We start from the raw sequence: 25,653 nt of genomic DNA on the forward strand, positions 1-25,653 counted from the left end.
TCATAATACAAAACTACTTAAAGATCTGTGAACCGATTGACTCGAATTTCGCATAAGATTTTTTTATACAATTTGTAAGTACTTGATTGATTATTTGATTTCCAGATTTGGATGACCTTATGTACCCAATCGAACAATATAAAAATTCTGGAAATTTAACAAAAATACTATTTTGTCCTATCGCATGCATTAATAAACACCACTGTTTGTTAAACACATGCGAGTTAGTCGTATGCTTTTGTTTGTTGTTTGAATATGTTTCTTTCATTAAAGTAATTATTATTTTAACAAATATATTTTATAGAAGCAGATTAAAATCGAATCATAAAGTTTCTTGATTGTTTTAAAATTTCCAACATAAAACCATTTGAAAAGCATATACACGCATACTCACTGCCAAGGTCAAATGCAAATTAGCAAACTTCACAACCACGTGACCATAAGGGCAGGAAATGAGCCGCGAGAAAGGGATGCATTCACTGTACGAATATTAATGAGCGTTTGGGAGCCATGGTTCGGACACCGGCCGATACTGGATTACCTGGTATAAATTCACCCCGATCGTACGCATCCCCAAAAATAGACTACGCAGAGCACGTTGTTTGTGTCGTTCGATCTTGAAGCATAGATGGAATGAGTTGGTATGTGTGTGGACAGGGTTTATTTGTTTTTTTTTGTAGTTGCTGGTGCAATAAAAAATAAGCGGGTTTAAAACGGGGGTTTTTTTTGTTGTTGTGGAATCAGTTCAGAACACCTTTAAGGAAAATAGTGTCGCGTAGTGCTTGAAACTCACTATTGCACCCAGGCGAAGATATACGTCCCAGCGGGAGGTGTTCGCTAAAAGTGTCCATTATTTCGTCACCTTTAGCAAAGGGGTGCACATGGCTTTTTGGTAGTTTTCTTTTCGAGGTTCTAGCCATCCACCATTGCTTGGGGTCGCTGCCTCTTTCCCTAGTTCGGTGAGAATCGTTCTTTTGAGCATTCCTTCCAAATGTTTCCCCTTTAAGCGACCCACTACTCGTGTCCGGTTTGGCTGATGGGGTTTGCTATTTGCGTGCCAAAAACTATCAAACAGCCATAAGATTCATTTAGTGTCGATCGCCATCGCCTGGCCGTTCTACTCCTGTCTCAGCGGGAAATGGCAAAATAAGGGAAAGGAAAAACGAAACATTCCGGCTGGTGGGAAAACACTGCGCCGGGCACGGAAAACAGCGGAGTTTGTTTTATTATTTTTCATTTGACTGGCCACAACTTTATGTGCGCTTTTGCACCCAGTCGCTTGCGTGGCATTCGCGTACGCCGTCTCGTGGGAGTGGGAGACATGAAGGAATTTTCCTCGAAAGACAGGGAAAACCCGCGCGAAATTTGAAGCTAGCAGCGAGGTGACGCGCACCGGTGCCGAGCTAATCTTCGATGAAGTAGGCAAAACAAACAGGCAACATTAGTCGATTCCTTTTTTTGCGGGGCGGTACGGATACGGGAGCGGTACTGTTTGTGCGATTTACGATTGTCGCTGGTGCACGAGATGGATGGACGCGATCCATCGCGAAGTTTTTCGACCGACGGACTTTCTGGTGGTGGAATGATAATGAGAGTTAAGTATGAAAAATGGGAACAAAAGTGGAAAGCACCACACGCCTTACCTCCCCCCACCGAACACTTTCAATGTCCCCGTGTCTCCTTTGGTGCAGAAAGGGGAGTGACTAATGCAAAGCTTATTTATTAGCTTTTAGCTACCGGAATTAAGCTTTGAAAAACAAAAAAAAAAACGAATAAAAGTGAGCAAGAAGGAGGTCTGTGCAAATGATAAGTGAGCAGCGGCGGGTACTGTGGGCGCTAGTGTCCGTAGATTTATTTAATGTTTGATTCCTGTGGCCGGATTTCGATTGACTTTCGGGTTCGCTTTTAGCGGACAGTGTGGGTAAGCGAACAAAACACCTCCCTCAGCCCCATACGAGAGTTGAGTGAAGTGAATACGATTTATGCGATTTTGATTTTTACGAGCTTTTCCAACCCCTTTTTCTCGGTTACCCCAAAAAAACCGAACAAAGTGGCTTAGTGCTAAGAATAATGAAGGCACCCGAGAATTGGCAGGATTTGCTTATGGAATTGTATCGCATCAGAGCGGGTCAGCTTGATTTGATTAGCTGAGGGCGTAAATTTACGATGGCTTTGAACGCTTAGAGAGCCTTCCGATAACTACATTCGCATGATTGCAATTGATGATGGCATTAGTGGAGAACCGTTCATTTGCATTTGCATTTTTTATTTTCATTTCCTTTGGCTGGTTGCTGAACTTAGAAGAAAAGTTACAGAAGTTAAAGGAAGTTCTGCATGCTTCAACTTTTATTGTTTAATTTTTTTAACAAATTTTTTATCAATTTTTGATATCTTGTATATTAAGTTTTTCAATGTTACAGAGTTCATCAATATCTGGTAAAAAGTTAAAAAATATTACAGCTATAAAAAATAAAATTTAAAGTTTCTCAAAACAACGTTTTGCAAATTGATGCCCAGAATTTCTCGAAGACCTGGGAACCCAGTGAGTTGAATTTATTTTCATTTATTCTTCACACTATTTACGAGTTTTCTTAGTTTTATTAGCTATTATGTAAAATAGACGTAATTTTAAAATTGTTTCCCATCTAGCCATAATTTGAAATTCTTAATATTTGTGTTTTTAACATCTTCATTCACGATGTTTTATAATTTTTGAATACAGACTAAAACACCAGCCAGTGGGAACGGGATTTTTTTTCTTTAATTCACAGAAAATGGTCATATAAAAATTGTCAAACTTATTCATGTAAAAAGATTAATTCTCCGACCAGTTGATCATATTCATCAATTTGTTCAGATGATCACTGGATCACTTTCATGAAGACGATCTTCTTGGCTTTAAAGACCATACAGGTCGCGCAGGCCATTTCTGGCTTACTAGACTTATTTTTACCACGTAGCCGGATAGTCAGTCCTTGCAACGGCGGGACGGTCCGGATGGGATTTGAATCCGGTCCTGCCGTGTGGACCGGCGCCGTTTATCACATGCACCACCGGGCCGCCAATCCCTTCTAGTTTGATTTTCGGAATGATAACGGTTTTTACAAAAAATGATTATCAGTTAGTAATTATTGATCAATTCTTTTAAATAGAAGCACAAGAAATAATTTGCAATAATCTTGAATGATGTCTCAGATGTAAGAAAGCAAATACTAACTCTTTTCATTCCACCAATACGCTTAGATTCACTCACACAATTCTTAGCTACGGGAAACGACAGTTCAAAGTGTTTTCCGCCAACCATGTAATGCCATTAATGCCGCTGCGTTGAAAATCATACAACTATTAATGGAAATAATAACACCCGGATGCAATGCCACCCAAACGACGGACGCAATTCCGATGGCAAGATTTCCAAACATTTCCGCCATCCGATCGAAACAATCTGTTTTCTTGTATCGCCCACTTTTGCCATCATTTCCACCAACTGGCAAAATTAAGCGTCTGCATGTGACGCGGAGTTGCGATTGGTCGGTGGGGTTTTTTTTGGAGGGAAAGAGAATTATTATTTTTGTAACATTTTCCGACACATTTTCCTTTCGTGCAAAGAACTTGTGAAAAGAATTTCTTTGTGTACCGGACCCTTTGCTATTATTACGCTGAAGTATATTACGGAGTTTTAAAAATGATGTTTTGTTGCAAAAAAAAAGGAGAGAAGAGCAAGAGAAAAAAAATCAAGCGCAAAAACTAATCCAATTTAGCACTGCGATCGTGATGCTTTCGTGACTTATTTGATTGTTGGAATATAATTAGTTCATTGTTTTTTTTTCTTTTGTTCCTATTTCGACTGCGATTATGATTATGCAAATCCAGTTTGTAGACGATGTTTTTTAGTTTGTTAAGCAGAAATCGTTTCATTTTTAGTGAAACAATAAAAAAGAAAACTATCGTTCGACGCTGATAAGGAGATCATTTTCGTGCTGCATGAAACGCAGCTCTGATAAGCACGCGTAACCCGAACATGCAGTCACCTTTTGCAGAAATGAAAACTCGAAACTCGGACAGAATTGTGCGCTACAGAAGTTTTGCAACCGCACGCCACCATCATAAACGGTACGAATTAAACAGCATGCACGGGACAGTGTACACCATCATCAAGAAAAAAATATTGCCAACAAACCCGTCCCAAATGGACAAACATTTATTTGTTCGTTGTGCTAAATCTCCGGCCATTTGGGCGAAGGGAAACGTTCCCTTTGGGTTGGGAAAGATTTTATCGATTCGGCATTTCATTAATAATGAACAAATTGTCACTGATTGCTTTCGCGTGTGTCGTAGGGTTGGGTCCACAGCAAGGTGCCCTTGGACGTACAAAAGCCCGAAGTCTAATGTCTAATGACAATTTATTTCACAACACACTTTCGCGGCGATTAGTACGCAGCGTGCTTTTTAATGCAATTGGAGCAAAATGTGTGTGGCGAAGGAGAACAAAACATTGTTCAACGATTTGGGTTTTCGCGGTGAAAAAGAGACAGCTGAAGCTTCTCCAAGAACTAAGTTCCCCCTGACGAGTTGGAAAGTGCGCCACCGGAAAAGCGCAAGTGAAATAAATAATTCATCATTGCGCCCATGACGCCTTCATACATGCTTTCGCTGAACGGGCAAACAAGGCCACCAGTGGGCAGAAAATTCCTCGGTCCGGCAACCTAAACCTGCTGACATTCGCACAACCAAGTCACATTGGAGTGTGTCCTCTGACCGACACACGATGATGAGAAACGGTTAGCTACTTAATCAAAACTACGAAAACCCTTTGTGTGGTGGCTGAAATAAATCAACTACTTTACTCTGGCACGTAGGCACCTTCGTCCATCCCCCCAAAAAAGAAATAGTTTTTGTTTTTGGTTAATGACGAATACTTCTTTTCGTTTCCCATCGCTTTTCCGATTGTTTTGACATTCGTGGAAATCCGGGCAAATTTCCGAAGGTCCTTCGGATCACCACATATCCGCCTAACTGGCCAAAACAGGGTTCGAAGGATTGCTGCGATAACGTTTTATTTCCATTTATCATCGGCACATTTATTGCGATTTTGAGACATTCCTTACCAGCCCGGTGCTGTAATGACGTACGATTATCTGCGGGCTGGTAGTTCGTAAGAAACTCCCGCAGTTTTTGTGTTGTTTCCGTATTTTTTTTTTGGTCACGGAGTTTTTGGGTGGTAAAAACAAATGCAAGGGTGAGAAATAAGCAATAAAAGCCGAATGTAATCAGGCTAATATTTTTGCTTACACCTCCAGAACGTGGGATTGTTGCGTGGGGCTTTCCGTCGAAGGGCTAATGTGACGGACGGTGGTGACCGGAAGTGCTTTTCGCCGGGTCGCTTAGAATCGGGCGAGCCATTGTGGGGTCGGTGGTAGGGGATGTTGTGAATTATGGGAAGTATTTAGGACATTTTTGTATTACCGGATGGTTGACCATTTTGGCTTTTGGGTCGAGTTTTGATGGGTGTTTAGATTTGTGCTACAATTTTGCTACCAAAACAGATTGCTGATGAAGTGATTAACTTATAGTTTGTTAAGTGTTGTTTGTCGTTTGCAGGTAAGTGATTGTTTTAGAAATGGGCAGTCAATTACAATAGACACAATTAAATCCTTTCAATAGCGTTATTTAAAACGTACTTCTTATTTAGGTGCTAATTGGAGGCATCATGGTATAAGTCTATTGACGAACTGTTGCAAGAATAATATTTTGTAATTTGAATTCGTCATGGCGTATGATGGCCATCCTAATGGAAATCAAAAAAATTTGAGCTATATTTGCAAAATTTCTATCAAAATTAATGAATTGAGGTTAAAAAAATTAAAAAAAAAATTTAAAATATGTGACCATATGGCAAAAGGCGTCATAGGGGAAAGAAAAATTAATAATTTTTAAAAATGTTTAAAGAGATTAGAACGATATTAGGATGGGAAACAAGATTTTTCCAATATACCAAATCTTTGCTAAGAGTAGCTAAGCTAAGAGGAAATAAAATTTAGAAAATTCAGCAGGATTCCTTGATGTCCTGATAAAATGTGAAGCAAGTACAGAAAAAATGAACAAATATTGTTTTTTTCCAGACTAGTGATGGGTAAATTATAAATGTTGCTGGAGTCGGCTCAGTGCGACTCCGTCGACAGCTGGAGTCGGAGTCGGAATTAGAGATATGCAAAGTGAGTAAGAGTGAGATAGTGAGTTGAAACGTTGAATTGGACGAGTTTCGTTCACTCACCACGAGGAGTTTTAGCGACTCTTTTTTCACTTACACACTCATGAGTGTAAGCATGTAGCCGTGGTGAGTCGAGTTGCAAAAAGAGTAAATACGTGAGTTGAAACGAAAATGTGCGAGTGAGTTGAAACAAAAATGAGCTGGAACGAAACGTTTGATACACATGAGTTGAAACGGAATACATTTTTAGAATTACTTCATTTTTTTATTATTTTTTATTCTTTTTTTAATTTTAAGCATTATTTGAGTGAAAAGAAACTTATTTCAACAAATTCGCATTAAAATAAATCAATTTATAAAAGTCAATAAATCTTCCTAAGGCCTTAGGAGATTTATGGCGGGTTTTTTATGACTCCTAAATGAGTCGTTAAACGAGCTGACTCCTTATAACGACTCATTCACTCTGAGTTGATCCACTAAAAAGAGTTGTTATTCTCATCTCTAGTCGGAATGACTTTGTCGCTAGCTGGACTCGTTGTCAGAACGACTCCGGTAGAAGTGCGCGGAGAGGGTGTGGTGTGAGGTAGTGGATCGGAACCGAAATCCGGAATCAATCATCCGGACTCGATCGAACTCGAAATGGACCGTACTCGATCGGTGTAAATTTAGATTTTTAGTCGGAGTCGAAATCAATTTTTTATACGCGAAGTCGGGATGGATCCATGATTCAACATCACTACACCAGACAGAAAATATTGCTTCATCATTTACGAAGATACCATTTGTGTTTTGATACTTTTTGAACAAATTTCGATTAAAATTAACAGAAAAAATGGATGCTTTTTTAATGCAAGTCAAAATTAATTACATTCGAGCTTTATTTGTCCACCCATGTGAAGCATTTTCCATAGTGTTAGCACTAGAATATTGCAAACTATGCAAGCTAAGGCAAAGATTCATTTCTAGCTTCTAATGTGTGGGCTGGAAGACTAGAAGTGTTACGAATTTATGTTAATTTAATAAATAAAAAACTCAACACCTTCCCACAACAATCGCACCCATCAGGCGAGGTCACATTGTTGCGACTTTAGCACTGTAGATGGGGAAAACAGATCGTTAGGATTTATGATGAGTTTTTTTAAGCTAAGGTGTTACACCGTACCACCCGTAACGAAGGAAGGCAAAAGAAAAATGAAATCGAAATCAAGAACCAGCAGCAAATTGTTACCCGATTGGAAAACTGATTTCGTTCGAATTTCATTTCCCACTTTGACTGGTTCGAGGCCAACGGTCGCCGGTGGTCAACTTCCGGTTTTTCTTGGGAGGGTTGCGCAAAATGAACGTGGGCACCCGTACGCTACTGGACCGGATGCAGGAAAAGCATTCCGCGGTTCGATCGATTAGCACGGTGCGATAACAGCCACGGGCGCACATAAAAATAATGGCGAAAAATCGTGAATCAAACGGGGAGGGAAAAAAACAAAACGGATGGTGTTGACGGAATGAATTTTCGATGGAGGGCTTTTTTTGTATTTTTGCTCGTAAACAACACGACACACAATGGGGAACGCGAAACAAAGCGAAGAACAAATAAGTCGCTTTTGGGTCTAGCCAACTCTCCACTTTCTGTTGCCATTCTGCCCCCGGCAATATTACTGCTATTGGCTACTGATTGGAAGGATTAAAAGGACGCACTTTAATGACCTCTCGTCGTTGGGGAGCGGGTAGGGCAACAGAAGAAGGGATAATTTTCCCGGAAAAAAGATTGCCACATTTGAGGTGGAGGAAAGGGAGCTACCTGGAAGGGAATTGAATGGGAATTATTTGCGTCATGTTTTTTTGGCTAGATAAACGCACTTCGGGAGGGCACAAATAGTCGAAAAGCCATCATTACCATCAACTACTTTGGATGGGATCCGTTTCTCCCTTTTTACAGGGGGACACCATTCCGCTTCTGCTAAAGCCTCCTGCTAATGATGCGATACGGAATTCCCTTTCGCTGTTCGATTTTTCGGACATGGAATGAAATTAGAAGCATCGAAAATCGAAATTTGCTGCCAGGTTTTCGTTCATTTTGTTATGACCACCACCGGACACTGTAATCAATAGTACCCAAAACACCGGTGTACATGTACCCTTGCAACACACGGAGCTTAATAATCGCGTGGTCAATAATTTATTTGGGATTTTTCCCCCAAAAAACGCACATGTCCATTGGGAGCGAGAAGGCGTTGGTGTGAGCACAGGACAAGGGAAGACGATTGGAGAGACCAGGATGCATAAATAAAGTATTGCTCAATAGTTGCGTTGCGGAAAGGCTGCTTTTACGCGTTGGCATTCGCGGCCAGTGCCCGAAAAAACAGGGAACCATCCGCACGCGCGCGTGTGTGTGTGTCAACGAAGAGCGGCCATAGTAATTTAATAGTGATTATTTACCCCCTTACATCACGGAAGGCTTGGAAAGGACATTGAGTAACCCGAACGCAACTGGGTCCCACATTCGTTTGCATTTGTGTCCATTTTACTCCATTGGCGGGAGGATCTCCTGGGTTTCCTGTGCTGCTTTGGGGTTAGCTATTTTTCAGCAATCAATTGTTTCGATCTGGTGGAAAGGTGAGAAGATTCAGATTCAAGATAAAGTTTTTAGTTAAACGAACAAAAAGAGTTTAAAATCGGTTTAATAAGCTATTGTGTTCTGATTGTTATTCTTTTCAGGTTATTAACACCCAATTTAGTATTTATTATTTATTAAATGGGTAACCCTCCGTAAAGGCGCACCAAAGTCTCACATTTGATAAACCGATTGAGTAGATACAAATGTAAATTCAATTCTTTATTTTAATGCAAACACTTACTAAAATTGTACAATCCTTTAGGGAAAGATAGTACAATCCTTTAGGGAATAACATTGGAGCAGAAGGGCGTCTTCTCATTTTCAAAAACTAATGATATCTCATTTTTTGGATATTGAACCAATTTCTCCAACGCTTGTCCGTAACTATGTTACAAATTGTCTCACATTCAGTTATATATGGATTTCTCAGGATTTCCGAAGTCTTTCTCACGTTTCTCAAAATCACACATGCAATCCTACATTGCAGGGTTTCTGAGATGAAACGGTTTTTTTTTATTCGTAACGAATGGCCAGGTAAAAGGTTAACCACTTAAAGTTGTTGATTTTTTTGGGATCCTAGGATGGGTAAAAAAGCAACACAAAATCAGAATGGATTTCTTCAGTGAAAAATTCCATATCTCACCAGTTTCTTAAACACAATTACTTAAGTGTGTATTTTTTTCATTCTTCCTTCGAGTTTTTGTTGGTAAAATTTTTTGAAATGAAGGATATGTTAACTGAAAATGTTTAGTTGATATGTAGTTTCAATATTGTGAGGATCTAGCAAGTAGGAAAGATTTTACGTATACAGTGAAGTTTCTCTAAGATGCAAACCGACAGGACTCTTAGGGAAACTTCCAGCAGACGAAAATTGACAAACTTTGATAGTATTCCGTACTCCAGCAATATTTATTGGTTATCACTCTCCAACTCCGCTCTATCAATATAAGCACTAAGTCCTGTCAATGAAAAACATCAAAGCAATTCCAACTTATTGGTGTGGAAATATCATACGCAGCTTCAAGATTTCGTCTTTTTTTTCATTCTAAAGAAAAATTTTCTATTGAAAATGAAGGGACTGTCAAAAATGTTCATCTTAAAGAAACATGCCAGTTTAAAGAGGTTGCAGTTCAGGGAGATACATACAAATAACATTCAACATTCATTAATCTTCAATTTTAGAATAAAAACTGTATTAGTTTGAATAGAGGACACGATAATATTTTGTTAGCTAATATGATTACCTCACCTAGTCGCTTCAAGTCTTCAAATTAACGATTTAAACTAAAGCTGAGCTTATGTACAATTTAAAACCATCATCTTTCAAATGAACTCTACAGGTGGATTTCTTTGAGTTCCAATAAAACTTGTATCCCAACCGCTCAATTGAAGCAAGTAGAACATGGATCTTACATAGAAAAAACCTCCATACAACTCCCGCGATAGAGCGATATGCTGATATTGCATGAAGCAATAAATTATTAACGAAAATGGACATTAATTTCGAAATGGCTTAGATGTAGGCCGGTTCACAAGTGATGGTGGTAGACAGCGATGTGTGCTTTTTTCCCTTTTTCGGTTGACGTTTTGTTTTGGCTGTAGTTGGCATGAAAATTACTTTCGGATATTTTCCATCACACTGGTTCGGGTGGTTCGATAGAAATTCACCACACGCATGAAAAGAGCTAAGGAAAAGGGAACAAGAATGTTTGAGAGAGAGGGTATAGTTGTGGCATGAAATGATAAAATCAATTGAACAACAGAACCCGCGTGTCGCCCATTTTACCGAGGGTGGTCAACATCGTGCCCTAGCTACACAAAACGCTACGGAGGACCCCAAATTGCGAGATATTGACGTTTGGCGTACGCATGTACCGGTGTCCTTCGGGGACAGGCACCCACGCAGAGTAAAGTCCCTTTTTTACCGATGAATTGTGCGTGTCGTGAGGCCCAAATAAAAAAAAAAGTGTGTCCATACATATACCCGAAAGTTCCACCTAGAACTAGGCGCACGAAGTGAAGGGCGTGAAAGATAGCCAGCTGGCCGAAGGGAATGACCGAAAATATAAAACAGCGCACACCAGGATAGGAGGACAGGGAGACAGCGGCCCTCAAGCTGATGGTTAACGGTCGAAATTGACTGTCCATTTCGCCGAGCTGTCCATCAGGATATCGAGAAATCGACGAATTAGATGGCGTACGGAGGTTTTTCTTTTGTTGCGTTTCAACGTCCTCCTTGCATGACTCCTCCCGGGTTTTGGGGAGGGAATTTTCGTTCAAATAAAGTAGATAAAAAAACCAAAAAAGGGAAGGTAATTTGTGAATTGTATAGTCGTTGCGCTACATGGGGGGCAGATTATTCATTTACGCCATTACGCATGGCGTGGGGTGAATCGGGAATTTGCCCTTTTGCGCTGCTGTTATCCTTTTTCGGTTGATATCTCCCGCACGCATACGCCTGCATGCCTACGTTATCTCGGTGTGCTATCAATCTCTTTTTTTGCCCCAATCAATCCCACAACACTACCTACGGAGTTAATTACCCTTGGTCGAAAACGCGAGAAAAGACTAATTTAATAAAAAATACCGAAAAATAACTGCACAAAAGCAACTGAAAGCATTATCCTTTTTCACGTCCGATTGATTAACGCCCCCGGTTGGTTAGAAGCTTTTCCTTTAAGCGGACGTTCCGAACTAAAGCAAACCATAACCAGACAACAGTTCGAAAACCCTTCTTCGGCTTCCAAATGGTGCCGGGGGCTTTTGTCTCCCGCCGGGCGCAACAAGGATCAAACAATTCTCTGCCTGCAATTTGCGCCTTCTGTGCCGGTATGCCTATCCTTTCCCACTATTGTACCCACCCTTGGCCATTGTTTAGCCAACACGCGCAGAAGGTTTAGCCGGGACTTCGCAGTGAGGTGTAGCTTTATGGGCCCACCCTCAGGTACGTATCTCGTTTGGTGCACCGTCGAACGCATCCCGTTGCATCTTACCGGCGGTAAAGAAGGGCCAAAAAGAAAAGAAACCAAGTGGCAGTGGCAAAACACTATTGTCCGGCTGTGCCCTTTTTTCGCCAGTAGTTGCCATTATTATTATGATGTGAAAATGGGATTATGATTGTTGCCGGAATGCCGAAACAACCGAATGTTGCTGTGCTTTCGGGTTTTTGGTAATGTATTTATTTTCCTTTGCAAACGAATTAGCACATTTCCGGCTTCGGTTTGGGAACAATCCTGCAGGGTGCCGGTACGTGAGCAGGAACGTCATTTGGTTAATTAAAGACCGGCGTAAAGTTGAGCAGAGTTGATTGAGCGATAACTGTCGGAATCTTTGCAGATTGTAGCGAAGCATCTAGCATTGATTAGTTGGATTGTTTTTCTTCTAAATGAGCATAATGTTTTATCATTTAAGAATCTTTCATAGCACCCTTATTTATGTGCAGACATGAGCAAGAACTATATACTCCGATTTTTCGATCAGATTAACGCATCAATTATCAATTTTCGTTGGTTTACAGTAACCATTACAATTGCTGTATAAGTTTTTAATTTTTTTTCAAATCAATTTTCAATTCTTCAACAAAAAACATACAATTACTTTCAATTCAACATACAAATATCTTTCAATTACATTTTATAACAAAACAAAAAATTACAAAAATTACGATTACAAAATAATTTTCAATGTTCCTCAAATCGTGGAAATTTGATTTAATCTCTGAACACGAAATATAAACAACGTATTAACTGAAATCAACCGAAATTCGAGTTCCAAGGATTTCTCTGGAAGGTATCATCCGTGTAACTCGGGAAATGAACCAACTAGCATTAATCAACATTTATTTTAAGTTTCGCTACATCCAAATTTTTGGAATATATTTTGTAGTGGAACTATACTTTTGATTAAAAAAAACTATGAAGATTGAAAAAATATGAATTTTTTTTGAATGCATAAATTAAAAAGAATATAACAAATTTGTTGGGTGGCCCGATAATGTATATGTTAAACTGCGCCAGTTCCACACAACAGGATCGGCTTTCAAATCCCATCTGGACCGTACCTCCGTAGTAAGGACTGACTATCCGGCTACGTGGTAAAATAAGTCTATTAATCCAGAAATGACCTTAAGGGTCGTTAAGCCAACAAGAGAGAGAGAGAGAGAGAGATAACAAGAGAGTTATCATATTATACTTGACCAAATTCAGCTACAGAGAACTTCGAAATTATTTGAAATTACACAATCATTTCGAAAATACTTATACTGATTTATATAAGCCATACACATTTGCTTGAAATGTTATATCGATTGCAGAATAATGATGAATGGTTTTGTTTACCAAAATAAAATCACAACTCAATCCGACTCCTTCGTCATACCGTCAAATAGTACATGAATCTCAAAGCCATACTAACTGCTGCTAAAATAATAACTTTGTCAACTCTAAACGTATGCTTAGTGCACCTTCGTCCACATCATTATCGTGAAACTAAACCACACAGACAACTTGAACCTGATGATTAGGTTCCGTTCTCTGCCGTCCTGTGTCTTTTCTCGTGAAGTCATTCGAGTGCTTCACAATGTTTGCATTCGCTCCATTTCCAATCGCTTTTCCGCCCAGCCACTAATCGATTGCCGTGTGCGATTCATGGGTACCGGATCGCAGAAAACATGCTAATTTTGACTTCACTCAATCGTGCAGTTCGTGTGGTCCACCGTCCACAGTTCACCGTGTCCACGACCCGTGTGTATATATTTGCGCTTGCCGTTTAATGCATGTAGTCGCCGGTACTGCTACCATCGCTTTGTATGGTGTGGGCATGGTAATTGAAGTTTGAACCATAAAAAATTCACGAAAAAAGAAACCATTCGCCAAACCGCTGCTGCTGCTGTTAAGCGCCATTTCGCTGGTCAGGATTGCGGTGAAGGCTAATGGTCATATATTGGCGCGACCTGTGTGAGGTCTTTCGGAAGGTTCAGAGTGCACTCTGGCTGGAGACTGGTGACGTTGCAGGCTGGTTGGAGGAGATGGTAGTATGCATCTGGGGTGGTCCTCGCAGGCAGTGGCACGAAAATTGGCAATTTATTTGTCGTGCAGAAGGTCCGCTTGGTGTGGCGCGAGGTACTGATGTGCTGTCGGGACGGTAAAAAGTGTGATGGGGAGAAAAATTGCTATCCCCATTTCCCAGCAGAATATGGGTGGAAACACACAAAATCACTATCTCGGTTTGCATGCGATTTCGATGGTGTTGGTCAGGCAAATGGACAGAAAAAAAAGAAAAGAAAAAGCAAACCCACCACTCAGGGCACAGTGTTTCCAGGCATTCAAGCTGTCGGGTCAGGGAGTTGGATGAATCGTCGGAAAACCCCTCAGGGATTAAGGGAATCTGAGGGGGTGCCGGTTCTATAATGCTAGCTGGATGACTGAGCTTTCGTGCCAATTTTATTCTAATCCCTGCCACCGGTGGCAAATCACATGCTACACAAAAAAAACCACGACATCATGTACTGAAAAACACCCTAGGAGTTGTGGAATTACACAAAGTGGTAATCGACACACAGCTGGAAGTAATGACCTCGTTCGGACCACTGTTTGTCCACTAGGACAGTACATCAAAACTGGATAAACTTTGGAGCTGAAGAACATAAATTCTTTAGACAAAAAAAAAACAATAACAGAAAAATCTTACTGACGTAAGCCCATTTCCCGTAGGTCACTCGCTACCCACTGAGAAGAAAACTGGTCTCACCTTCAAACGTTGTTGTCGTTTCTTCCGCTAGTTTTGGAGCTACTTTGCATAAGTCGCAGGACGAGTGCGCTCACTGCATTGCTGTAAACTTTACATAAAGTTGGCACATGCGGGGAGTTGAAGAATTATGAAGAATTAAAACTGGAATATCCCAAAAGTAAGTCACCACCTAATAGCAAACGGAATGTACAACGAGGAAGTTGTGCTCATTCTAGATCTTTTTGTTTGTGGCTGTTTTCAAGCTTTAATGGACTTTTCCAGAGGTCACACCAACGAAACACTCTGTCGTTGGAATCGCCAAAAATTATCTGCATCGATCGACAACAAGTTAAATTTTGTGCGCAGTACACAGACATTATGTGCGCTGTTACTCAACATACTCTGCAGTTCAGCGGATGACCGATCGGTTCAATGAACCCAGCGGGGAAGGTGAACAGGTTCTTCATCGTATCGGAAACGTCCCCGAACAAAGAAACAAGTCCCCTGAAAACGTTTGCGGAACGTCAATTTATCGCAAGCATTCAAATACGCATTATTCGACCATACGGCTTTGCCGGTGGCATTTTTAGACCTTGCCTTTTGGACATTTACACACTGATTAGTGAACACTTCCTGGTACCGCATGGGTTCTGCTTGTTACAACTTGCCTCCAAAGGTTTCGCATGCACCCGCATGAACGCATATGATTATTAATGCACTTTTTGGCTGGCGGGAAATAATGCGTTGCGTCCGGAAATTGGTGAAGTTCGTTGAACTGCTCGCTGTCCAGCAAATAGGACGGGGGACTCCAGTGAGCACATTTAAGCGAACGTACTCAGTAGCGTCATTTGATAGACGAAAAGTACTGATGTGTATAAGTAAAGAAAAATGTACATTTTGGATATGATACAAACGAATGGAAAGGCTGTAAGAATTTCTCAAGCTTTATGACATCATTGTAAGATAGAAGAGGAATTCTATGCACATCTAACCCTTCTGGCGACAGTCGCAAAAAAACTCTTAGATTAGGTTTGTTCCATAAAAATCCTTTTTTATGCATTATTGAGCTTGCTGTCGATCGTATGATGCACCTAATTTCGTTTGTTATTTTAAGCCTTTTCTTAAATTACGAACGGGGTAAGAAGGAACCCTTACCTTCGTGCGAATTTCCTCCGATCCTGAAACATCCTGAATCCGCTTTTTTATGATGCATCATTGCTGTCATTGCTAAAAAGCTTACAATGTGTTACCTGAAGTATTGGGCATCGGTAGGAAAGAATGTCCCTCGTTGGAATATTCTACGAGCCTTAACTCTTTCGTCGCTTATGTCTCTTTGGTTTCGCTTTTACGCAGCATGAATTGTACTGTAAAATCGCATAATTTTGCCAAAAAAAAAAAACATAAAACCCGTATTGAGAAGGCGGTTGTAAAGTTAACAATCATGGCGAACCTGCAGCTAATAATGGGTACGATACAATCTGCAATGTTTTCGCCAAAGAAGAACCGGTGAAAACAGGTAGCGCGGCGGCATACCTTGTTGCCAAAAGAGGACATATTGTAGGCAGTGACAATCGATTAGGGCTGTCATAAAATAGGATCTGTAGCTTGTGTATGACGGATTCTGGGACGAATGAAAGGTGGGAAGCAAATTTTGGTTTTATGTCTCTAGTGAGGAAAGTCATGGAATGATGCACAAAACAAGGCAAGGGTTAGATGGGATTGCGAATGGATTGGTAGTAGGTTTGCGATATGTTTTTTAAAGAAACAAAACATTTTAATACACATAATAAAACTATTCCGGAGTTTACACGATAAAAGATTCTTTGTTAGAAAAATGTGTTTGTACCGCCATGTTGATGGCGAACAGCATCGTTCAATGGTGGCACTTTGTCGTTTTGATTAATTTTATTAATTACTTTCATCATCGGCAGATTTTTTTGGGTGATATCTTCTTGATGCATCGTGTGAAACCATCATGAGGGAACGCAACCATTGTATCTATTCTGCAAGGCGATCAATTGCACCCGTGAGCCACGGGAGCAGAAGACCTTAATCGACGGGTCCCGCCAGAATCGGATCGATGCCAATTGCATTCAATCAATTAATAGAGTGTCAATTACTGTTGCTTGATGATTCGCATTTCCGAAGGGATAACCATTTCCTGCGGGAGTTTTCTCACTTTAGGGGAAAGCACGTGCACAATCGCTTTTAAATGCTACACTAATGGTATCCCGCATCCAGTAACAGCCTTCGTCAGGATGCTTGTTGAACTATTTCTTGAAAAACAATCATTTAGGGGTTTGTTAAGATGAGACGTAACTAAAGGACAAAAAAAGAACTATATTGATGAATGCATATGCATCAAAATTGAGATCAAATATAAGTTTTCTATATTAAAAGCACCTCTGCACCTCTGAAGTCCAATTTTAGCAAAAGATGTACCTAATTTATGGGCAATCATGGATGATCATTTTAGTCAGTTTTCTTCAATGTGTTCTCAATTGCCTTTCTTAAGAATGCTTTTTAAAAAATAAAATAAATATGCACTAAGTATTTCGATAAGAATATTACAAGTACAGTAACACATTTTGGGGGGAATCAAATAGTCTAATAACGATTCTTAATCAGTAAAATATTAAGGTGCTGGGCAACGAGCGCTGACAAAAAGGTGAAAAATTTGTCAAAACGGAGCTTTTGTCACTTTTTTGAGCTTTTGACAAAATTTTATTTTGTGGAAAATCCACGAAAAATGTTGACAAGAATGGTGACAAAAAGTTGACAAAATTTTGACGTTCGTATATCGTGAATTGCTGACCATTGCGGTGTTTTCATTTGTTGAATTAACTGTATTTCATCCCTGCAAGGACACAGACCATCTTAATTAATTAATTTAAAGCCTAAATTACTGTAAAACTGCTTCCATCGCGTTGAATTTTCGTGTACGTTGAAGATGATGAAGATTTTGTCAATCATGGGTTGCTATGTTTTGACAAAGTGTACAAATGCGTGCACGGCCACGAAAAAAACTATTTTTCGCAGTTGACAAGCTGTTTTTGTCACTTGAAAAATTTGTCATCTTTTTGTCAGCGCTCGTTGCCCAGCACCTTTACAAGCGCACAGCTGACTAGTAAAGAATATTCGTACCAAACTTCTAACAGAGAAAGACCAACGATCCAACGTTCCCGTTCATCCGATGCCCTCTGGAAGCCATTTTCTGGATGGCACCTATCTGTGTAGTTCAATTGACGGCCGGGTGCATTGCCACCCCAAAATGCGTAACCGTAGAAAGGGACGCACAATAATGGGCAAAAAAAACAAACTCAACACACAACGACAATCGACGAGCAAACCTCAAAGTGCATTGACCGTTCACAAAATTCATTTCCAAAATGTCCAGTAGCTTCCTCGTCCGCGCTTCCACCGCGAATGTTACGCCGTGGCTTATGAATATGTTGGAAGATGGGGCGGAAAAGGGAACACGGTATTGCTTCACTGGGGCTGTCAAATTAGAACTGGTTCTGCAGTTTGCGTAGGTTTGCTGTGCGTGCGTATATACGTGACGAAGGCACAGCAACCGTAAAAGGGAGAACGCGCGTGACGATGCGTGAGATATGCAATGCACGTATTATGTGCAGCTACGGTACGCATGTATATGTGTGTATGAATGTATACGAGTATGGGTGAATATACTCATTTTCAGACGATCTCTTATCGCTCATATTAGGCGTGATCGTGTGCGACCCGAAAATACATCTGCCTCAAGCAGAGCCATTTGTGGGAAATTGTAATCTATCATTTAATGGACATAGTTGATTATTTGTCATACTTTATTGTGTATATAGTGTAGTAGTTGTGTGAAATAAATTTAAAATTTCACAATATTATTGCAACATGGCAAGTTTTAGAAGGAATTTTAAACGATCGTATTTCTAAAACAAACAATTTGATGCCCGATATCAGAGTAACGTACAAAGTGTAATTTTACAACATACAAACTTGTAATCCATTACCCTAATTTGATACTCATCTGCAAAGAAAAGGTTATTGTATTCCGTACAAAAAATTGCCAAAAATTACAATCGAATCACTTTCCACTCATCCGTTTCTCTACATGAAGCATTCTGTTGTCCTCTGTGACGTTTCTTCCATTGTGTTAAAGAAATTGTCAACAGCCGGATTCGATGGTAGACAAAAGGAAGGAAAGAGAATGCAAAAGAGGGGAACAAAAAGGAAAATTGCCTCATCTGTCTTACCTACCCGTGCTGTAGGGGCAGCAACAGCAGCAGTGAGTGAAATGCCGCAGCATTATGTTGCACTGCAATGTTGTTATGCCTTCTTTTATTGTGGTTATTTAAGGTATAATCTACCCACGGCGTGTATGCACTTTTCTCCTTTCGAGTGAATCTGAATGGGAAGCAAATAATGCGTATGTGCAATTTCTTCCCTTTTGTTCCCACTGCACACCCCCTCCGGTGGGTTTGACGAGTGCCATAAAAAACACATCTCCGAATCCCGAATGGGAAAGTGAAAGGAATGCTGAAGAGGATCGAACGATCGGGGAAGGTAAAAGTAATGATGTGTTTGGAAGTAGAAAAAAACGAAATTTTTCGTCTGAAGTGGTGTAGTGTCTCCTGATTTCGATCGTTCCTGTTCGGTATTGAAAAGAAAAGATGGGTTGTAATCCTTTTGTGTGCAATGTTTTATGCTCCTTTTTTCCGCTATTCTTTCGCAGGAAACTTTGCACTCTACCGATACGATGTTTCCTAAGGTTTTTAACCCCATCTTCATCGGGTGTAGTTTAGGGTTTTCCCCCGGTTTATACCACGATACCCTTAATTTCATCTCAGGATACCATACAGATATAAGCGCGATCGTTCAATTTGTCAATTTTTGCCATTGTGTTGGCGTTGTTGTACCCTTGCTGGCGGGTAATTTGTCCTTTTTTTCCTTAAATTGTTCGCTTTCCTCGCTTTACCCCGTTCTCATTCATAATTAGTGGCAAAGGGTAGTACGCGAATTACCTAGAAAAAGAACAAACCGATCTTAATGGAGCAAAATTTTGCTAAGAATAGGTTTTAAAATATCAAATAAACCCGATTTTGAAAAAAGGCGTTGCAATAGGCGAAACATGAATTACAAAAATTGGCCTGTTGGGGTAGGTTAAATTTCATTGAAAGAATTTTCGTTACAATTTGGTTGATGTCGCTAAATCTTCATTCATGAAGAGAAAATTGTCTCAAAACCATTGACCAATCGAATAATGGAAACGGGTAATATTCCGAACAGAAATAAAATGCAAACAAATCAAACCATTTTCCAACATCACGCATTCATTTATAGAATGTTTTACATATTAGTAAAATTTAAAAATGCATTTGGAAAACACTTTCACTATAAATTTCAGTTCAAATATAATAAAAGTGGTACCATGAGATACGTTGTTTTATAGAAGCTTTAAGCTGGAGAAAAAATATTGAGATACAAGTTTATTTCGTTCGTAAAAAAAAATATTTTTTGGTTAACTAATAGCCTTCTTCTCCAGTGGACTTGGGGTATTGCACATAAGCAAAGTGATTTTTTAAAGTATCAATTGTACAAAAAAATCATTTCAAGCGGTACAAAACTCGATCAATAGATCAGCATTAATTATGTTAATAAATAAAACACTGATTTACACTTACCAACGACACCTGTTTTATGAGGCACCAGGCGTCCGCTTCGAATCTGAAAATATACGAAGAGAATTGTATTTCAGTGTAACATAATTTTTTTGCTATCATTTTTTTTAAATTAAATTATTTTAAACATGTTGAAATTTATTTGAAAAAATCTATATAATTCTTATGCTCTGAATTGTACAGTATTTGAATATTTCTTAAATCTAGGCAAAAAATAAAATTGTTATAAAATTTATTAAAAGTTTAAATAAACAATTATTTACACCACCAACAACTTTCCTAGTATCGCTACAAAGGGGACACTGCACTTGTGCGGACATGCAGCAGTGTTGGTTCGGTGTGATGCTAACGATAATGGTCAACGAATGCGCCAATATAATCGACGTGGCGTGTCACGTCGAATGCTGACCTCCGGTTGCACACGCACAGTTGGATGGACAAAGCAAAGAACAGTGAAGAGGAAGAAAGAAGAGAGATAAATTAAGCATCCGTTGGATGAAAAGATAGAAGCGATAGATAGAGCAGCGAAGAGCATAGCAATGCGATAGATACTTCTCGTGTTTCTCTATCGCGTCTTGTTGTGATGAAACTTGCCTCCGACAACAGCAATTTGGCCCTGTTTGTTCCGAACGCTCTAGCTGTGTGTATGTGTAGATATGTTGGCCATTCCATTCACAGCCACACTCCACTTCTCTACCCCTGACGACGCTCGCCATTCACTCACTTTAGATCGCGCAGAAAACCGAAAAATGCATCTCGCAGCATACGTCGTCACTCACAAAGCGAATGCGTTTCACTTGTTCGCGATCGTTACGCCGTGAAGAACTCACGCATCGCGATGCATCCTACTCGCAGGTTCCCCTCCAGCACCGATTTGCGGACCACGATCGACATAGATTTTCCCCCACCCCGAACTTATGCTGGCCGTTTATGTTGGCCGTTGCAGTAGAATTTGCTCGCATGCATAATTCGGGCGGACAGGAAGATAGTGTGCGTGAGTGCACGTTTGAGCGCACGGGCAGTGGAAGCAATCGAAGGCAACCAAAAAAAAAAATAAGGGAAGGTGACGTTGCCGAAACAGTGGATGATGAGTGGTAGACCCTTCCAAAAATTTTGTGCGAAGGGCACATAAACGAAGGGCTAGACTGATGCATACGACACGCGGAATGGTCTCGGGCATAAGCGAGAAGGCAGATCTACCACTTGGCACGGTAGAAGAAGGTACCGTTTGCCTTCCTTCTCTTACCCATTGCGATGCTGCGCGGTGCAGCATAAAAATGCGCCCTGTCCGTGGGTTCCTGTGCGCAGAGGAACGACAGAGAGAGAGCGAGAGAGAGAAAGCAAGTAGGAAAAAAGGGCCGCAGATTCACTCACCATTGCCTTAAAAACACAACCGAAGGGTTCCAAATGGGAAAAACTAATGCTAAACAGGGACGGGAAACTGTCGTGAGTGACATACGAAAAGGATCGCAAAACGAGCATCCTTACGGTGGAGGAAAATTCACCCTTGCTAGAGAGGGAGAGCTGCTTGACAGGGGATGATGGTGCCATGACCAGGAGAGTGCCTTAGTGAGGAGGTCTTCGTGCAGTGTGCACGAACCATTTGACGTGCAGCACTCTTCCACCGTGGCCCGCGTCTCACCAGTGCTAGGCGAGGGTTGACTTCGGCGATTTTCGGTGGGCTCTGGTTTTGGCCGCAACCGTTCTCGGAATCAGAAGCGAAAAGTCCGCTCATTGGCAAGCACGTCGACGATCGACCTACCCAAAACACGCCATCCGATTTGCGCTCCATCAAAACGGGCGACACGGGCAAAGTCCAAAATTGCATGTGCAGTTTTGAAAGGTGTTCGAAACAAAGAAAAATTGAATTCAAAATTCGGTAAACACAGTCGGCAGTCGGTGCAACGAAAGTGCATTATTAATTTCTCGAAGAAGCCACATTGCATTTATTTTTCATCATTTTTTCCCCAATCAAAAACGAAAAAAAACGGTACGAAACTGTTCGACAAAAGCAAAGTGTGAAAAGCAAACATATAAAGTGCTTCTTCTAACCCGCGATCATATCTCCCCTTTTCGTCGTAGGTGTGTACGTTCGACAAAAGTTACATCCCGCTTCTGGCGGATGATCACGAACCAGTGGACCAACACCAGAGCGGAAGTTTGCGCAGATGACCTTCCCGGAGGTCCGGAAGTATGTTTGCACGGAAAGTGGAACACGTTTGCAGTGAGTGGCAGTGTGGCAAGTGGAACTGTGCAGTACGGTGCAACGTTCATGATGGTTAAATGAAAGACGAAAAGTTAGTGCAAAACGAAACAAAGCGAACAGAAGATAACGTAAGAGCGAATTTTGTTTTCCTTTTTTTTGGAAAAATCAAAACATAACGAAACATTAGTGATAAAACCGAACGTGTGTGAGTGAAAAAAGATTTGAAAAAATACGACCAAACAAAAACGAAGCATAATACAAGGCAATAAAACATTGCAACGTTTTGCCAAGTGCAGTTTACAGTGAAGAACGTGTAGCAAAACTTACCGTTTTCAACGAAGCAGTAGAAAGCGTAAAGCAACCAGCAACGAATACAACGAAGCAACGCACAAGAAGCAAAAGGAAGAAAAGACGTAAAACTCGCGTGCGCGTACAAGTAACAGTGGTGTAGAAAGTCGCGCGCGTCTCCTCAAAAAACCTCCCCCAAAGGCAACCCTAACTCCATCCCATTTCCCTATCTCGTAAAGGGCGAACACAAACCTCACAGCAACTCCTTCACCTCGCACAGCATAAACAATACAACAAGGCTAAGAACTTCAAGTGTCGATAATCGCGAGCACCTGCAACGCACCAAGCCAACCGGATTAGCTCATTGCTCTTCCGGACTGTGCCTAGCCGCGCACACTTTTGTTTTCACACATTTCTGCAATAACTTTTTCGGACCTAGCTGTGCTTGAGGTTATCAAAATTTTTCTACCCCCTTCCCGTCGACGCCTTTACAAAGTAATCAATCCCACCTTCGAACATCGTGAATTGTTCTCGCGAGTTAAACGATTCCATTCCAACTCCCGTGTGGACGCCCTAGAAGAAAAAAGAAGCGGAATCTAGTGTTGGTGTGTTAGCAAGATCGTAATGAACGTGAACTTTGGTGTACACGCGTCATGTCAGCATGTCTATGAAGCGATCCTGCAATTGACGGTTTAAAACTACAAACAGAAATTCAACGGAAGGTAAGTTATTTTGCATACATTTGTAATTTTGTGCATATTTCTGGTTAGGTTTTGACATTTAAACATCAAAAGATCAGGGGAGTATACGATCTGTTTCTAGAAATTCATGAAAATTGTCAACTGCTTTCGTTGCCCTCTAGAAAAGCCAAAAGCACTCATGTTGTCCTACTAAGCGCGTAATCTCAAGAACTATACCAGCTCAAGACAAACCTAACCCCGTTGCACAATTGCAGTGGGTGTGGAGAAGAAAACAAAAAAACAAAAAAACTAACCCATAGCAGACAAAACGCAAATGCCATTCCCTTAAACGTCAAATATCGTATTCTTCGCAATGTATGCTGTTCAGATGTTTGCGCATCGGTTTTAGTTGTGCTCCGGGAATGGAATTGCAAAGCGAAAGATGCATTTTTCCGAAGGATGTCGTTTCGTTCGCAGAATCCTGGACATCGTGTTTGGATATTTGATCTTTTGGGTTTCAGTTTTCGTGAAGCGGGAATAGTTTTTAGCATCTTTTTGGTACAGCTTCTAGTGCTGCTGGATGCGTTTGATGGTGGAACTAGCAAAATGTCTTCGTTGGTAAGACAAAACGACATAAATATTGCAGTGAAAATGTAACCTTGCACACAAACACAGCGGGTATTGGTATTTGAAACCCAAACAGACGAACAGATAGTTACGGATGCAAAACATTCTCTACATGAAAGATAGCTTTCATTTACACAAGATACGGACCGGAGCGTGAGTAACCGTACGAAGATTGTGCAAGCATCATTATCAAACCTACAAGCGAAACAGGGCGATTGTGGAAGTATGGATCTTTTCGACGAAATTCGTACTGTGATGCAACTTTTGTTTGCCGTTTAGAATCGTCATCACTTTCGGTTAGATTTCTTTACCGATAGAATCCGTCCCATTATACCTGAAGTGTGAGAACAGCGAAAGTGAAAATGAATTTGCATAACATTTTCCATCCATCTATCGTACCTATTTGATCATGTCCAAAAAAAATTTCTTCATTCCCCAAGGATGAAGCACGAAAATTTGCATAAGGTTTTTACCCTCTCCTTTCATTTTTAATGATCTGTTCGAATGCACCAAAGTGCATCTTTTCCTTTTGTGCGTAACTATTCTTCATCTCAACCCATTTGAATGCAATAGCATAAAACGATCTACCCTTTATTTTGAGGATCTTTAACCTCAAAGAAATCGCACTGTTTTCTTGCGTGCCTTTCTTTTCTCTCTCCTTCGCTCGCTCTATCTTTTTCTACCATTTGAATTTAGTACTCTTGCTTCCTCCGTTGGTGGCATTCGGTACAGCCAAACCGAAACCTCTGCTCCGGTTCACAATTCGACGCATTGCCAACAATGGCAAAGTGATAGTTTATTTGTGCCCTTTCTTGCCCTTTCGGCAATAGAGGAAGCAGTCAGTGAAATGCGCATAAAAAAGGGATACTAAAGTTTCGTCCCAAAAACGGCAAAAATAATAACAAGGAAGAGTAAAAGAAAAAAAATAAACCGAATGAACCGCAATCAAACTGATGATCTTTGAATTTGAAGAGTTTGCTGATGATGCGGAGGATGTGCAACTGCAATGGAACTGCATAGCCGTGGGAAAGCCAAACGTACGTACTTGCTGACACCGTTACGGCATTTGACGATTTGTGGGTGACGTTAAGAGAAATCGGTGAAATCGCAAAAATGGTCACATTTTCTAGCTGCCGGAGTTACGGGTCCTATAGAGGGTCCATCGTTTCGCAACATCATTTGCTCGTAGCGAGAGTAATTAATGGCAGAATACATCGACAAGGGTTCTTTTATCCCTAGCCAGGACTCGTTACGATCCCGGTGCTGGTATGCCGGTGCAGTTTAGATACCAGTCCCTTTCGCAATCAACCATCGTCTACGGGTCGATCCCATGCTTAGAAGCATTTGTCAATAAATCATTACGTTTACGATGATAATGATGAGGATGATGTTGGTGCTGGTGCGTGCGATTTTACCGATGAGAGTTTGCTGACCAAGGATAACGGACACGGTCACTGGGAATGTTTGCGCAAGGTTAGATCCTGCCAAACCCGATTCACCTCCGCCAACAACTTGGTTCGTTTAAGTCGATCGTTATACCTGCAGATAAAGAAAAAGGGAAACAACCATGAAAGCTTTGCTGCACCTTATAACCTTTTAACTCAATATTGCACAACTGCTTA

General features: G+C 40.7%; 1 long non-coding RNA gene across 1 annotated transcript in view; it reads right to left on the reverse strand.

Moving 5' to 3' along the window:
- Positions 1-25,653, reverse strand: part of LOC125770308 (uncharacterized) — a 72,702-nt gene that overhangs the window by 37,285 nt on the left and 9,764 nt on the right. Inside the window, exon 2 of the long non-coding RNA XR_007419161.1 lies at positions 20,234-20,276. This is a non-coding gene — a long non-coding RNA (uncharacterized LOC125770308). The remainder of the gene's footprint in view (positions 1-20,233; positions 20,277-25,653) is intronic.

The sequence above is a fragment of the Anopheles funestus genome, chromosome 3RL, assembly GCF_943734845.2.
Source record: "Anopheles funestus chromosome 3RL, idAnoFuneDA-416_04, whole genome shotgun sequence".
Taxonomy (NCBI): domain Eukaryota; kingdom Metazoa; phylum Arthropoda; class Insecta; order Diptera; family Culicidae; genus Anopheles; species Anopheles funestus.